At 47.7% G+C, this 16490-nt stretch overlaps 1 protein-coding gene across 2 annotated transcripts in view; it reads right to left on the reverse strand.

Moving 5' to 3' along the window:
• The window catches only part of LOC149339465 (cell adhesion molecule DSCAML1-like), a 240909-nt gene that overhangs the window by 149590 nt on the left and 74829 nt on the right, over window positions 1-16490 (reverse strand). For both annotated transcript variants that reach the window (XM_089550484.1, XM_089550483.1), the window contains exon 2: window positions 11816-11878. The gene's annotated coding sequence lies outside the window, so the exon portion shown is untranslated. The remainder of the gene's footprint in view (window positions 1-11815; window positions 11879-16490) is intronic.

Here is a 16490-nt window from a genome sequence, read left to right on the forward strand (position 1 = left end):
GTTGTTTGAGACAACGGTCCAAAGCTCGCGCCGAAGCGGCGCTTCAAAGAATGGGGTGGTTGTCATGACACTGTCTAAAAAAAAAAGAACAGAAACAAAAGCTGGAACGGCGGGAGCAAATCCTCCCCGCTCTTCCCATCCTCCCCCAGCCCTTTGATCTCGTTCTCTTATTTTGACGGCTTATGGAAGCATAGTGTGGCAAGTGTCGTGGCATGTATACGTGTTCCTTTGAATCACCGCCTATTTTCAGCGAGGGTAGGAGTTGGGGGAAGGGGGGAGTATATGTTTTACGTGGAAGAAAGAAGAGAAGCCAGTACGACCTCTCATTTTTCAGCGATGCTGCTAGAATGATGGCTGGCGCGTCGCAAGCTCGGCTTAGGTCGCGACGTGCGCTTGCTAATGCTGCGAGCGTGTCAGTGTAGATTACGCGGCTTTGGCGTTGCTTTGTGCGTAAGAAGAAGTTCTTTCCGTTCGAGGACTACAAAACGCGCGGCACAGGAGAAGGGATTAACATGAACTAGACAGTAGGTGCTCGGGGCGCGAACTATATAGGAACTTAGTTTAACAAAGACTTGACAGACCCAGCGCACAAAAAAAAAAAAAAAATGTTAGGTATAGAATGACGTCATGTGACAATAGCGAACAAAGTGAGTGTGGAGAGCGGAATTAAAGAAACAAACAAACAAACAAACAAACAAAAAACTGAAAGGATCTGTCAAAAAATGCGTCCGTTTGCCGTTGAACGCTGAGCCCGTCAGTCCTTCCCAGCCAGAAGCAACCAAATGTATAGTGAACTCGCAGCGTACGCGAATCACACAATTAAGGCATGTTTGCATTAATTAGCCTGATTTCTGTTTTGGCTAATTGGGGAAGCAGTGACGTACAATCGCCAAAGTTTGCATAAAGCTTGTTGCGGGCTTCTATTGTGTCCCCGTTTGCTCTGATAGTTCGAAGATTTAAAGACTGCCGCTTCCCCGAACTTGTGAAAGCGCAACTTCTGCAGTGGTCGGTCCGATTCCCCGCCGGTCGTAATAGTAAGAATATTTGTAAAGGTTTTTGTGTTGCCACTTGTTCTAGCATTGGCTCGTCTGCATGTGTAGGTATTCTCACAAGAAAACGGGATTTGGTAGACAACATCACGGACGACCCAACCAAACTTGTCTAGAGCGCTCGAGTGGTGTGGAGCGGAGCCAGTAAAGACATACTATCGCAGCTGCCTTGTTAGGGGCACGTCGCTTGTGTCTGCGCTGTTATCATGCCCATTCGGCCACGCCCGAGAACAGGTATTGTCAGTGAATGTCACTATTTGTTCTATAATTTCGCTGTATTTCCTCCGTGCAGCACTGATCGGGCGCTCTACACAACTTTGATCGGGTCTGTGCGCAATCTACAGTCTTCATCTTGTGCTTAAAGTTACATACCTCTTTTCCTGCTTCTCGCTTTTGACGCCAAAGCGTTAAGGTGCTTGTAAAGCAGAAAAGCCGGCATCGCCGGCATCGCCGGCTGCCGCAGCTCCATCGCGTCGTTCGTGACGCAAAATACCAGGAGCACCATCAGCGGAGCATTGCTAAGCTGTCCTATCAACGCGCGGAACATGCATCCCCCCCCCCCCCTCCATTCTCCTTCCCCGCGCGCGGTTGCCGATAGCGGCTGACGATAAGCAGCGGCGGCTGCATAACGATATCTCGTTCTGCTCTCAAAGGTGAAGCTTATGCGTCCTCAAAGTTTTCCTCTGTGGAGACTCCCGAGTTTGACCGGGGCAGAAAATGTCATTGAAACATCGTGCTTTCTCGCGATTTTCTCGAAAGGACGCTAGGAGAAGTTTATGCAGAGTCTCACGTACACAAATTCTAGTGCCATGTTTGTTCGTCTGCTCTCTCAAAGCTCTGGTTTCTTCCTTGGGTATCCTGCAGACAGCTCTCAGCCCTTCATACAAGGAGCAGCGGATATCCAGTACGGAGAAGCATCCTCGGCTCCTCAGTATGAGGCATTTTCTCTACAAAGCCTCTTCCACTACCGGTATGACCGACGTCCATAGCGTCCGGAACAGATACCCCGTAATAATGATCTTCTTCACCAGCCTGGATTGAGGAGAACCATGCACAAGAATACATTTGCTCCCGCAATTAATCCAATCCCAAATAATCCGCCCAACTAATCCTGTCCTGCGCAGCTGCGGCTACCTTATCCCCCGAAAACTTCTTAAAGCGCAACTGAAGAGGTTTTAAAATGCGACGAGCTTAAAGGGGTCGAATGTGTGAAATTTGCAGGTGAAGAATGCGAAGTCTGTTGGGGCAAGCATTTAAAATCGTGACGCAATCGCCGAAAGAAGCCGCGTAGGCGTTCAGGCTTCTTCGCCGTGCACTGCGCACTGCGCCGGGCTGATTCCGCAGTGATGACATCATGTATGGCGACACTACATTTACAGCGAAGAAACAAATGCCACTGATGATAAAACCCACGAAGCGCTGTTTGGCGGCGTCGGGCAACGCAGGGCAGCATGTGAACGAAAGCATTCGGTAATTTAAAATTTCGTCAACAGTGACGTCATCACAAGTTTCACCGCATTCCTCTGATGCAGTTGAAAAAGCTTGAACATCACGGGTTTTGCAATTGTCGATTACGTCACCATTTTCATACATTCGAACCGCTCATTCACCTCGAATGCTTAGAGAGCCATTTCAGTTCCCCTTTAAGGTCATCCACCCACCTGATCCTCTGACTCCTCCCTGCTACGACTTGGCCTTTCCTTGCAATCCACTCGCTTACCTTAAAGGGCAAACGGATAAATTATAGAAATCGAGGAGATTAAACGAGTGGAATGTGCGAAACTTGCGGGGAAAGTAAGCGAAGGGCTAGCATTTGAAATGGTGGCGTAATCGCCGATTAAAATCGCGATGCCCTCCAAGCTTCTCCACAGCACACAGCAACAAGTGTGTGTGTGTGTGTGTGTGTGGGAGGGGGCGGGGGGGGGGGGGGGGGGGCTACTGGTGCATTTCCAACGCATAAAAACGTGCTTTGAAAAAAAAAAAAAACAAGTAATGCCACTGAGGGCAAAGCCCACCGAGAGTTGTTTTGCAGCATGAAACGAGGCGCATCAGGGTGTGGTTGATGGCAGCGGTAATTTGATCTTCCGTGACGTCACGCCAAACTTCCTCGCACTTCTCTATTGCTTTGAGGAGAAGCCTAAAATCAAATCGTATTTGCATTACAATGTGATACGTTAGCGCAAAAACGCTTTGCGTCCTTTACCTACAGCCTATATAGATTTTAGTCCTTGAATATCACGGATTTATCAAACACTGGTGCAGTTGCCCTTTGAGGCAACTACACTACTGTTTGTCTTCGCATTACAGACCCTGCCGTGCCCATCTCTTGTTGATTTCGACTAGCATACCATTAACTCGCGTTTCTTCTCTGGTCCATTCTGTTCTCTTCCGGTCGCTTAATATTATTACACCTATCATTTTCCTTTCCATAGCTCACTTCGTTGTCTGCAGTTTAAGTTCAACCCTTTTCGTTAGCCTCCACGTTTCTGCCCCATAGGTTAGAACACCTATGTAGAACCTGGAAATGCGCGTTGTTGTCAAGATAATTTGTGCTGCCATTCATACCATTTTTATTCTTTCTGCTCTCCTCTATTGCTTTGTTCACATTTCTCCCATTATAACATTGTGCGCACGGCACGTATCTCTCAAGTTATGCATGTCATGCGTCATGCAAATTTAGTTCCTAGTTAACGGCCCATGAGTATTTGGTTTCATTTATGCTAATCCGTAGCCCAGTGCAGACAATCCGGTGCAGACAAGCCCTTGTCTGCGTCGTTTCCTTTCCGTCTCTCGTGTTTATTCCGTTTCATACATGAGGTGCAACGCTGTGATAGGTACAGAAGTAGTCAGCGTGAAAAAATAAAGGCTTCAGCCATTTGGTACTCACTCCATTCCACAGCTTCCGGGCCCGCTGGTGTGGCGACGCAGAACACAAATAGAATTCGTTTAAAAACGCAACTACCTCAATCTAAAACTCTATATTACTGTTTCACCTAAATGCAGGGAGCTATGCTGCATGAATTTTCCGCTCTTTAGAGAACACGTGATAAAAAAATAGTAATGGTTTAAAATAGGTAAACCGAGTAGATGTGCGAAAGCATGTGTTCATTCTTCACATGGAAGGGACACTTCAGCTAAGGGTATGACGCTGTAGCTTTAGTCGGTTAATGCCCATATATACTGAACTGGGCATTCTCTACTTAACATTTAAACATGGCGGCAAGTCCTCATATACCACTGCCAGCGCAGTGGCGCAGTGCTAAGCAATGCACCACAGCACTGGCAGGTGGCTGTTTCTATCGCAGCTACCGGTATGAATTGCGCTACCAATATTGCTCTTCCCGAGTGACCCCTCACGACAAATCATCATTTAACTGGCACCTGCCACCTGCTTCCCACTGGCTACAGCTGGCGCCACGCTCCTCCAAACTTATCCGTGCATCCTTGCATTGTCTCCAGCTTGCGCGACGCTCCTGACCTAACTTAGAGCTTACCCGAGTATCCAGATTAAGCACGGGACAAGAAAAGTCACTAAGACAATCTGGCGGGCTAGTTGGTGGGAATCCATACGATTTCAGCAGCGCGAACACGGTTAGGAAAAAAGACAGAAGGCGGACAGGACAGAGCGCAGGACAGCACTCTGTCCTGTCCGCCTTCTGTCTTTTTTGCTAACCGTGTTCGCGCTGCTGAAATCGTAAGAAAAGTCAAGATTCTTGTTCGGGGCTCGTATGTCAGCAGTAGTGTTCGCACTAAAAGAACCAGCCAAAATGTGTGCAGCTATTAAATTTCTGAAGCTGGAAGTCCAAATTCAAGCGTTGGAAGCCAGGAAATAAAAGCCTGAAGGGGGCGCTTTAAATCACTTGTTCATAAATACGCACACCACGGTGACAACATCGCGATGAAAAGGCTGCAGTACACCAACCTACAAGCACTTCCGCGTGCTGCTTTATTAGTAACCACGTGCTTACCAAGATTTCTTTTGGCAGTGTTTTGTATTATTAGAGAATGGAGCAAATACAGCAGCAGACCTACCTCTACTGTCATAACTGCAGTTTTATTTTGTCGCCAGCCTTGACGCTTGGCAGCTATATGCCATTATAATGCAGTAACTGATGGTAGAAGTCATTTACTGTGTCGCATGTAGCTCTGAGTCGTATCTCTGGGCCAGTCTCTCATTAATGACTGTGATCTCATCGAATCGACAATGAGCATCTTAAGTTTCAGAACAGGTAGATGGAGGCGGCTGCAAATATTTGCACTAGATAATCTATCTCATGATGATGATGATGAATCTATCTCATCATACTTTTATATTAGGAGACAGCTGTTGATTCATGCGAGATCACTGCGTTTCGTTTACCTCGTTCATTTCTCCAGCGAAGATGGCATTGATCAAGGTAGTACGTGTTTTTTCGACGGCATTATATATGCTTGGTTCCTTTTTTTCCTTTCCAATAGCCAGAGGTGTGTCCCTTGCGTTTTATCTGTAAAAGTTTTGACATTACTACCGCTCCTGACAACGCTGACGCTAACGTTGCGGTCTGCAGTGACTAGGCTGTAACGCGCGAGGAACTCATTCATCCAGGAAACCGCTGTGTTTCGTGCTATGAAAACATTTCTCCGGCGCGTAAAACTGGTCTGGAGTCACGCACCACGTAGAAGAGAGAAGCTTGCACAATTCGACATCTCCTCGTAAAAAGAACCAATATAGAACCCGTAAGTACACTTTGGCCGCTGTCGCTCTGATAGCGCTCATCGTACTTTGGCGAGTATGACACGTGACACGCGAGCGCTGTATGCTTAGGAAAAAATTTTTGCTTTATTTCTTGCGCGCGTAGCCCATTTCAAAAATGAGCTTTGCGATGTGTTTTGCGTGCGCAAAAATAAAATCAGCCGCTTCTCGAAAACAGCGCAGGCTCACTGTGTTGACCTAATCTACCGTCATTTTCCTTACAAATGCAAAAGAATAAAGCGCAGAAATGTAGCTGGTCACGTGGAAATGTTTAGAGCAACGAAGTCATCCAGAAAAGAAAGAAGAAGAAAATTTGAAATTGCGACGCGGGCTATGCTTTAAAAATTAGTGCAGCCATGGTGGAATCTGAAAACGGACCTGATTACACGTACGAACCATCTACGCTGATTGTCGACGCTAGCTTTCCGCACTGTGTCCGCTGTGAGCGTTTTTTCTGGTGACTGAAATGTTTAGGATCCGCAACGTTGCATACCATGACGAGGTTACGGAAGTGCGCTACGCGAAGACTTTTTCAGTAATTGCATGAGCGTTTAAGCCGTAAGCTTTAGGCATACTATTCACTCTGCTTACGCGCTTGAGGTATATAAACAAGACCAGAAATACCAAATAATGCACGAGGGTTTAAAGTATACACTACTCCTGACGTGCTTTAGACAGTATTTTTGGCAGCTGCCGACTTGTGTTTAACCTGGGTGAGATGTTCAAAGCTGACACGAGGTTACGCTTTTATATAACTGAGCGTATTCCCGTAATATGTATGAGTATTTATAGCGGGTCAGTGCTAGATACTAAACCTACTTACACGTAACTTATGTACATGTTACTGTATGCACTTCCACCTGCAATCACCTTCGTTTCTTTCTGAGTAGTTTTTCGTTCTTCTATGCTAAGTGCTTTATCATTTTCCGCGCGGTTAAACAAGAATTCATTTTAACTAAAGCTACTTCCGTGATTAAAAGCTAGGCATTTGCTTTCTTTTTTTTTGTATGTTCATTATTTTCTTGTAAAGCTGAGCGTTCCGGTTCGTTCGCTAAAGTAGCGCCGATTTCGTGCCCAAAAAGCACTATAGTAAACGAGGCACTAAGTCAAATATAGTGTATTCGGATGAATACACAAGCTTGTGGCAGCATAGACAGTGTGCTACTTGTATGCGAGTGCATTAGTTCTGCAGTCGACCAAAAGCGTAACGTGCCTTTTATTTCCACAGTGAAACAAACGAGTGCTGCAAGAAAGTATGTTTCGTCTTTTTTCTAACGAATCTTTACTAAGCACTAAGGAAAGCTTTGGAAAGATAAAAAAAAAAGATTAAGCACTCCGGGTACCGTGCTAAACAATGTTTTTCGCTGCTGCCAAGTTTACCAAGCATGGTAAACTAGTAGCGATAGCGGTAGGGCACATTCATATGCAAGTTCAACGAGCCCCCCGTGAAGCCCTGTACTAAGGAATCCACCTGGAAAGAGGCCACAGATCGACTAATAAAAAAAAGACAATTCTCTCTTGTGGGAAAAACGAACAATGTTTTCCAGAAAACCTTCAACGCTTCTCTGCGCTTGTTTGTGACCGTTCTTCCTAGTTAAAAACTGCTTTACATTGCAGTGTCAGAACAGGCTACCACCTTTTCGAAGCACAGCGCCATTTAGATAGCCTGTATATTCGCGTATGTTATCCTTTATCCTCCTATAAAATGTATATCTTTTTTATGTTTAATTTTGTTCTCTTTACTTCCGAAAAATCTTTTTCTAAACTCTGTACAAGTACTGCACAGCAGCCTGTGTTTAGTGTCGCTCTTTCCAGATGCTATATCCGGCTAACTCAAATTTGCGTTTTGTTTAGTAAAGTCGTCTCTGCTACCTGTTCCCCATTTCTCCACGGCTACCTGTTCTGCTTAGTTCTCTACTTAATGTCAAACACCGAGTTGCCTTCATTTATTTACACACCCGCTTGCAGTCGTCGCACACATTAATAATGTGTTTCAGTACCTGCTTCTGCGTTTATGCGGTAGACCCTAGTAAATGACAACCGTCTGCGCTTTCGGTTCAATGATATAACCCTTACAAGTCTGTCAGAGCCCCGAACACGCATCTTTCTACGCTTATTCCTACTTTTCTTTTCTCCGATGGCACACCCTTCCCTTTCCCGCTTCCAAGATATATCACTTTTTTGTTATCTGTGAGATTTGAACGCCATCTCATTGCTCCTCCGGCTACCCGTATTTGTTTTCCCGCCGCCATGCCCCAAGTCATTTGTTTCTTTCCGGCCGGCGCCATTCTCAGCGGGCTTCCCAGCGCGGAGCCGAGTACGGACGAATGGGACGAGTAGCACCGACGACCTCTCGGCTCATTAGAACTTAGACCGGGGCATGCGTCCCTTCCTCCCGTTTCCTTCAACCCGCTCCCCCATCCTTCCCGACTCACTCTTTCACCCCAACCTTGTTTCCTCCGTCCCTCCATCCGTATCCATGTCCTCCTATACCGGAGAATCTCACGACTACGACTACGACGACCAGGAGGGCTTCAGCGTCAGCAGTACCGGCAGCGCTGCAAGCGCTGCCACTACGGCGTCGGGTTGGGGCAAAGGAAGAAATCGTGTCGTAGCGTTCACACTTTCTTTGCCGGCTCGTTTTCTCTTTCAAAGGGGGAAGTGGGAGTCGGGGAAGAAGGCGGAGAGAGAGAGAGACAGACAGACAAAGTATTTACGTCCTGGGAACCGCGCGGCCACTGCGTGTATTGCGGCACGGCCCCCCCTCGCGACAAGGGTGTGCACTTAGGAAGGTCCATTTCTGCCTAAGCTGTCTCCTGTGGGTCGTTGCGCGACCTCGTCCGTCATCAGAGAGAGACACACCGCCGGCGCACTTCCCCTCCTCCTTTCCTTGCCGCCGAATCGGTCGCCTCGGCGTCGCGCCACGGTGTGCAGTGCGAGCAGATGGCTTCGACTGTGTCGTCGAAGTGCTTCCTCGGATATCCCTTCTCCTCCTCCTCCTTCGACCCGATCGTCGTTCTTTATTTTCTCAAAAGTATACAAAAGACGCGATGGCTGAGAAAGCGGGAATTTAGGAAAAGAAAAGTCATTTCGGTTCTTACGTAACACTAATGTTCTCCCTTAAGCGCTATCAGCTTTTGCCGGTTGTCGAGTTTAAATGTCGTACTTTTTTGCCACTCTAAGGGAATCGACAATGTGCTCTGGGTTTCCGTGACTTGTATCTATCGGCCACAGGGAACGGATACAGCTAAACCCCCAGCGTTGTAGTGCGGGGAGTTTCTTCCAGTTTGGGGCCGTTGAGAGAACACACGCGGGGGACTCGTTCGTGATACGCTGCTCGCCGATTTGTCGCGTCGGTGTTTCTTCCTTGTTCGCTATTTCCGTTTTTTTTTCGGACTTTTACTCTCCCGCATCCATGTTGCGACACTTTCCGCGTAGTGATAAAATGGTACGCGCAAAAATGTCTTTCTCGCGTTACATTGTGCAAGGACGTTTTTGCTCGAAAGACAAGTGGTTCACTTGTTCATTTTTTTTTCTTCGCTTCACTTGTGCAACGTATTAGAGGCCATCGTGCGTTGAGTCAGTGTTGCACGTCCTCCTTCCTTTCTTTATGGTTGCAGGTAAGCAAGACATATCAACAACGCCTATTTTGAAAATGACACCGGTAGCAGACAAGCTATTCCCGCTCGCTCCCTCCCTCCCTCCCTCACTCCCTCCCTCCCTCCCTCCCTCACTCACTCACTAGTCAACGGTGTACTCAATCACTCACTAACTCAGTCACCCATGCACTCAATCACTCACTCACTCAGTCACCCATGCACTCAATCACTCACTCACTCAGTCACCCATGCACTCAATCACTCACTCACTCATAGTCTCTCATGCACTCACTCATAGTCTCTCATGCACTCACTCACTCACTAGTCAACGGTGTACTCAATCACTCACTAACTCAGTCACCCATGCACTCAATCACTCACTCACTCAGTCACCCATGCACTCAATCACTCATTCACTCACCCATGCACTCAATCACTCACTCACTCATAGTCTCTCACTCACTCACTCACTCACTCACTCACTCACTCACTCACTCACTCACTCACTCACTCACTCACTCATAGTCTCTCATGCACCCAGTCACTCACTCACTCATAGTCTCTCATGCACCCAGTCACTCATACACTCACTTATTTGAGCCACCGCGCTGGCTCAGTGGTTATGGCGCTCGGCTGCTGATCCGAAAGACGCGGGTTCGATCTCGCCGCAGCTATCGAATAGGTCCTCTAAGGTGTAACTTAAGGCCGATTCACACGACGGACCGTTCGTCCGCGGCCCGCGCACTACGTGTTCATGCGTCAGCACTTTGAGAGGCGCGCTGTCGGCCGCCATCCATCCAGCCATCCAGCGCGCCTCTCAATGTGCTGACGCATGAACACGTAGTGCGCGGCCCGCGGACGAACGGTCCGTCGTGTGAATCGGCCTTTAACTGAGCCTAGAAATCCAAACTTTCAAAGGTCTGAAACCGTATTCAGGGGCACCTCGATAGTTAAGGTTGAGGGCTCGTGAAGCCAGTCTCACGAATCCAGGTTTCCAGCGTCGCTTTGTATGCTTAATAAAACACTTCTGTATTTGTCGATAACCCCTATTTCCGTGGTCTTGTATACAATTTTTTTTCTTTTGCGGAAACTTTCTGATCTAGCAACGGTCCTCACATATTTGTTCTCTGCTTAGCCACAGCAGGTCGACATTCCCCATACTATGTTATCCTGAGAACTGAGGTCTTGTAATTATAGACATTTCGCTACCAGTGAATAAAAAAATAGTGAAACATAGCACTTGTAGATAACTAAATCCTGCGCTTATGTGGGACCATTGGACAGGTGCCCTGTAAGTTTTCGCCACACGAAAATAACAAAGAATATAAATTTCCTCGCTGGCCCCGAGCCCGACCAGACGATAGGGGGGCCGCGATGTGCGGTTCGCGCAGAAACTGCAGAGCACATCATTCAGTTCATGCTTAGACTGCCGAGAAATTAAGCTTTCTCTTCCCTCTCATGTTCCCAAAACTTCAACATCCACCTGTACCAGGAGCGTTTGATTCATACCCACCGATAAAGGGCGGAAATGCTTTCATGTGCTTCATGTAAACATGCGTTTACATGAACCATCATTAACAAGGCTGACGCCTGAGCTAACTTCTGGGCATAAAAATAAAAAGGTTCAAATTCCTCTTCGTAATGCAGGCGTGGTTGAGAAGCTTCCGTTGCTCGCGATATCAATGACAATCATTTTATCCTTCAGCAAACAAATCGACGTCATGTTTAGACTGGGCCCAAAAGACGCCGCTGCGCTAAATACGGATCGGGCTGCTCACTCGACCCGTTATCTGATGGTTTCATTACTGCCAACAGTTAGGACAGCGGGGCAATTCATCACCCACGTTCGATCGTCTTCACGGCAGCGGCGGCGCGGGAGGCTATGTGGGGCGTTCGCAGCGGCGACCACTGCTATTGATAAATCGCGGACACCATTAAACCGTCTAACGATGGGGGTCCCGAAGCAAGGCTCGGTTCGAATTCTTAGTGGCTGTCCGTGCTCATATTGACCGGCCAGGTCTCCCATACGCCTTGGACCTCCCTCACTCTTCCTTTGCTTGGAACACGGGCACTTGCGCACGTGCGTCTTTCTTGTCTGATTATGCGCTGCAGAATCGATTGAGCAGCTCGACGAGAGCGATTTCAGGCACGCCATTGCGACCCGAAAACGAGGCGGGGGGCGTACGCGACTCTAGCCGAGAAGTAGGTGAGCTGCATGGGGCTACAATCGTGGCAGTAATCCTCGCGTGCTGTGATATAGGCCCTGGATGCGGCGGCTTGTCGTAGCTTTACTCGGCATATGTATGAACAGTCGTTCTAACTGACGGTACTATATTTTTTTTGTTATTGTTGTCGGCATATCGCTTACTATAGGCGCTCTTGCGACCTGCATTAGCAACCTGGTGCCCCCAAATATATCTCAAACAATGACTTACGGGTGCGCAGTGATGGCTCTGGCTAATAGTGACGGTCTTGTTGTTGAGATGAGATTGGCCAACCTGCAATCCGCAAAGGGACAAAACGCAACAATCCATTAGTCATCAACACTCTCCAGAAATAAAAAAAAAGAAATGTCATACTCATTCGTCAACTAAAACATCAATTTATCGATCAGTGGTTGTACCACGGTAAATAGATGACTTCGCTTAAAACATGTGCATACTCACGGTTGCGCAGTCTACACGCAAAATGTTGCTTTATGAGACACCCCTGCCCAGTCCGCGCACATTACAAAGTGGCATTAGGCAATCACGTACCAATAAATAAGAAGTCAGTAAATAGTCTTGTGACACACACCTACCCTTGTCTCATAATTATTAATTAATGAATAAAGCTTTTATTACGAGAGAGGGATGGCTCTCGGTCACGAAAAGGAGTCATTTGTTACTTCAGCTCCAGCAAACAACGGTGCTTTCCATTTCTTATGCGAGTGCTGAACCCATTACAAGGTGCAATCTATTCATGTCTCGCACACGTAAAAATAGTAAAATTGCACTCATAACGACTCTAGAAATTGAGTGACATCGCTTTCGAGCTGATTCACCCGCTCATTTTGTGAGGAAAAAAAGGTACACATTTGTAAGAATGACTTCGTAAAACGACTGAAACGTGGTACGTGTCCATACCTCAGTGTTTTCGACGTATATGAAAGCGCCGCCGCGGTGGCTCAGTGGCTATGGTGCTCGGCTGCTGTCCCGAAAGACGAGGGTTCAATCCCGGCCGCAGCGGTTGAATTTCTTTGGAGGAGAAATTCGAGGCCCGTGTACTGTGCGATGTCAGTGCACGTTAAAGAACCCCAGGTGGTCGAAATTTCCGGAGCCCTCCACTACGGCGTCTCTCATAGCCTTAGTCGCTTTGGGACGTTAAACCCCATAAACCAACCTAAACCAACCGTATATGAAAGCTGGCATTAGAATTGAAACTTACATCGCAAAGTATTGTGAAGCAGTTAAAATTTTTTCGAACTTTTTTTTCCCCGTCAAAATAGGCCACGTCGATCTGCACACCCACTGTTGTGAAAACTCACAGAACACCATTTAATGAGGCCTGTTGGTGCAAGATAACGACACGCTCAGTGGTTTGTTCGACAGTTCGGTAGTGTTCATCACGCAAAAATATGGTGCCCAGGTGCAGCCATTGTCAGGTTTGGCGTTTGAAGCGCGAGACAACACGTGCCCCACTGTTGTATAAAGGGTTAAAGCAAATTGCAGTGTATCGTATACTCTACTGGACGAAGTCTAGGGGGCATATAACTCTGCTTTGTATGTACGATGTTAATGAAAAATTTTGTCGAGGTTTAACACATCTAAACCTAGTTATACCGAGCGAGAGCACTGTTTGGGCTGGTTTGCTTGGTTATGATTTCTTTAAGCATAGATTAGCAATTCCTACGCAGTGTTTAGCTTCGTTTAGCAATGACTACCTACACAGAGATTCCGATGCTTCAGTCTCACTAACGGACGAAGCCGTCATCGAAGACACAGCAGCGGCAGCCTCCGCCGCTCACTGTTTTGCCTTTCTCTCCTGGTCTTACTTTAGTTGCTTCGCAAGTCTAGCTTCTCGTTGCCTCTCGGTTTCATCGGCTCGTTTAGCTAGCGTCCTTTGCAGTACACCTGCTTGGTGTGCTGTATCGAATGAATGATCGGACGCGGCTTGTCGGCGACGCCAAAGAGTTCACACCCGCGGTCTGGCGCGCGCCTCCTCCATGGCGAATCTGAACGAGAAACCGCCGACGTAACAACAGTTGCACCCTCTCCTAGTCACGTGCTTTCAGAACAGGGGAGCCGGCTAACGCGCCCAGGTGCGCCTCTCCCAGCCTGCCCTCTCCTAATCACGTGGTATCACAGCGACGGTGCCGGTGAGCGCGCGCAGGCGCGCCTCTGCTTGGCGAGTCACGTGGTCTGCCTGCGCTCCGGGGCCTCAAGGTCAAACGCGCATCAAGATTGACCTTGGGAGACATGTAGTAATAGAGCTTTCGCTCTAAAAAAGGCGCATTCCACTGCCATCCACGCATCTGACTAAAGCCCTCAAGTGGCACGCTCTGTTGTGCAGTTATTGCAATCGCCGCGGCTTTGTGGGCCCAGTGCGGCCTTTAAAGACATGATAAGTTAAACAAGATCTACGGGAATTTGCATGCTCCATAGGGCCAGCTTTCTAGTCCCAGGCCTCTAGTAAATGACACAAGTGTACTCTCCGGTGCGTTGTTCGAACGCTCTAGACAGGTGTGCGGACGACTGTACAACATTTGTAAAATTATGGAGCCCGAAGGGCTCACTTCTAATCATTGTAGTCAGGTCCTCGTAGCATCAGTGGAAGTCATAACTTTCGGAGGGGAGAGAATGCGAGCTTCTCTCACCTGCTAAAGATTTGGAACGCTGGCGATGCATATGGAGCCTTACTGCACGAAGCAGAAGCAAATACCTTGCGCTCCGAACTTTTGACAAAGGCTGTACTTGACGGAAATGCGCTTTATTTCGCTATGGCTTCGTCTACATTCTCGCTATCATTTCACATCCGGTGGAACATTTCTGCCATGACAACCGATGCTACAGCGGGACACTGGCACAAAACTGCGGACTGACGCGGTCACGCGAAACGCAAGGCAGCCTGGAGGCGTATAACTGCAAGCAGTTTTGCGTGTTTTTGATATAACCTACACCCCCATGCCCACCTTCCGCCCGACGCACATCACCACGCAAAATTTCTGCGCGGCGATTCTCAGAAGCCATCTGGACCACGTGCCCATGAGGACATGTCACATATGCCTGTCACGTGACTGAAGGTGTCCCGTTCATCAGGGCGTTGCCACTTTCTATTACATGTACGTATACCCCTGCGCCGCCTCAGTGCATGTGACGAAGACTGGTGGGCAAGTTTTTCTGGACAAAAAGAAAACATCATCGAGGAGCACGCCTGCCTTAAATATTTGTTTTTTTTTTAAATATATTCTATTTCTCTCAACTAAGCTGACACTTTTGTGATGGAGAGAGCGGCCTTGCAGAGCTCTAATGCGATGAATTATTTAAACTGGCGCGACATAAAACATTCAAGAGTTGACGTCTTGGTTAGCACTGCTTTTAGAAAGGCCGCTCTTTGCCGCTGTTAAAGAGATATTGAAAGAAGAAAAAAGTTCAGCCCCGGCGTACAGCACAGCGGACCACATTAACCGAAAAGGATTCTCAGTTTCTCTACGCGCATCAGTTGACGCTCCCCACACCAACGCACGACCGGATGATGCGAGCAGGAGTCGGGAAAGAGAGGAGGACAGCCGGAGAAGAGGATTGCCTGACAATGAAAATTGCTCGGGCGTGGCCAGTCATAGAATAAATAGCCCGGCGCCTCTGAGCCCTACTTCTATCGGGGCCAACCGCGTGGAAGTCTTTAGTTGGCAAGAGCGCACCTCTCTTTCTCTCTCTCTCTCTCTCTCTCCGCGCGAGACCGCTTTTCCTGGGAGGAGAAAATGAAAATCGTCCGTGAATCGGAAGCAATTCCCCGGATTGATTGAGGAAGTGATAGAATTTCGTGCCGAAGAACCGAGTGAAGCCAGCGGGCACGATGAGCCGGGCACGTTTGAGAGGCGCTCATCGCCAGTCCAGGCACGTTCAAAACGTACTTCCTCTTTCCTCCTTTAGTTCCTCTTATTCCGCTCTCCTCCTTTTCTACCCTCCTTTTCCCTTTTCTTCCCTTCTCCAACGGCCGATCTAAAGGCTGAGCCTCTTCAAAGACAATCGTTATGTTTGCTCAAACATAACGGACGTCTTCCTCCTTACTGTTAGTCCTTTCCCTTTCCGGGAATTGTTAGGGCTTTGCCAGATTGGCTCTTGGCTATCTTTATCTGCTTTCATGCTTCCTTTCGGCACGTCAAACTGTAGCTCTGCGCTCGCGAGCTTAGAGCTGCAGATGGCAGGACGATCATCTCGTACCATCTTTGTTTTTTTTATTTCTTGATTGCGCCACGTGATTCCGGCCCACTTGCGCAGCTAAATGCGCTCACGAACATGTGGCGGTCATCCCTTTACACAATGGACTCCTCGGCCGATTCCTCCTGAAGGCCCGATTGAACCCATCGCGAAGGGCGGAAATCTGACATCAGTGCGCTGAAGACCCAAGAGTTGTCCGAAGAAACCGTTCTGCTCATATACTTCTTTCTTAAAGCTATCCCTGCACTTAGGCGCCGGACTCATGAAGTAAACACGAATGGCTTAGTCACATATTCTGCACTTTTTCGTAAAAAAGGAAGTTTACTATACGATATAGCTTAAATAGCAACCCTTAGTTAAAAAACAAAATCACGTTGTCCTCACAGCATCAGTACTCATTTGCGTGAGGGCAGCGCCTGTTGCACGAATTCCGCATTCATGAATTGTGTCTATACTTTGTAACAATGTAAAAGGTTGAAGGAATTGGCACAACACTCTTCTTAACACTGCACCTGCGTGTCGCAGAGAGAAGGAATGACCGTCAGCGTGTCACATACAAGATTTCTTCTTTTTAATCATTTAGTGGGCCATTCGGCATAAATTAAGAAAGGAAGTTGATGATGTAGCACAGTGTAGGCCATTATCTATTTTCCACTTATTCTAGTAAGACGTCCTGTTCTGCATCGTCCTA

Source organism: Amblyomma mixtum, chromosome 6, assembly GCF_055824585.1.
Source record: "Amblyomma mixtum isolate Tamu chromosome 6, ASM5582458v1, whole genome shotgun sequence".
NCBI lineage: Eukaryota > Metazoa > Arthropoda > Arachnida > Ixodida > Ixodidae > Amblyomma > Amblyomma mixtum.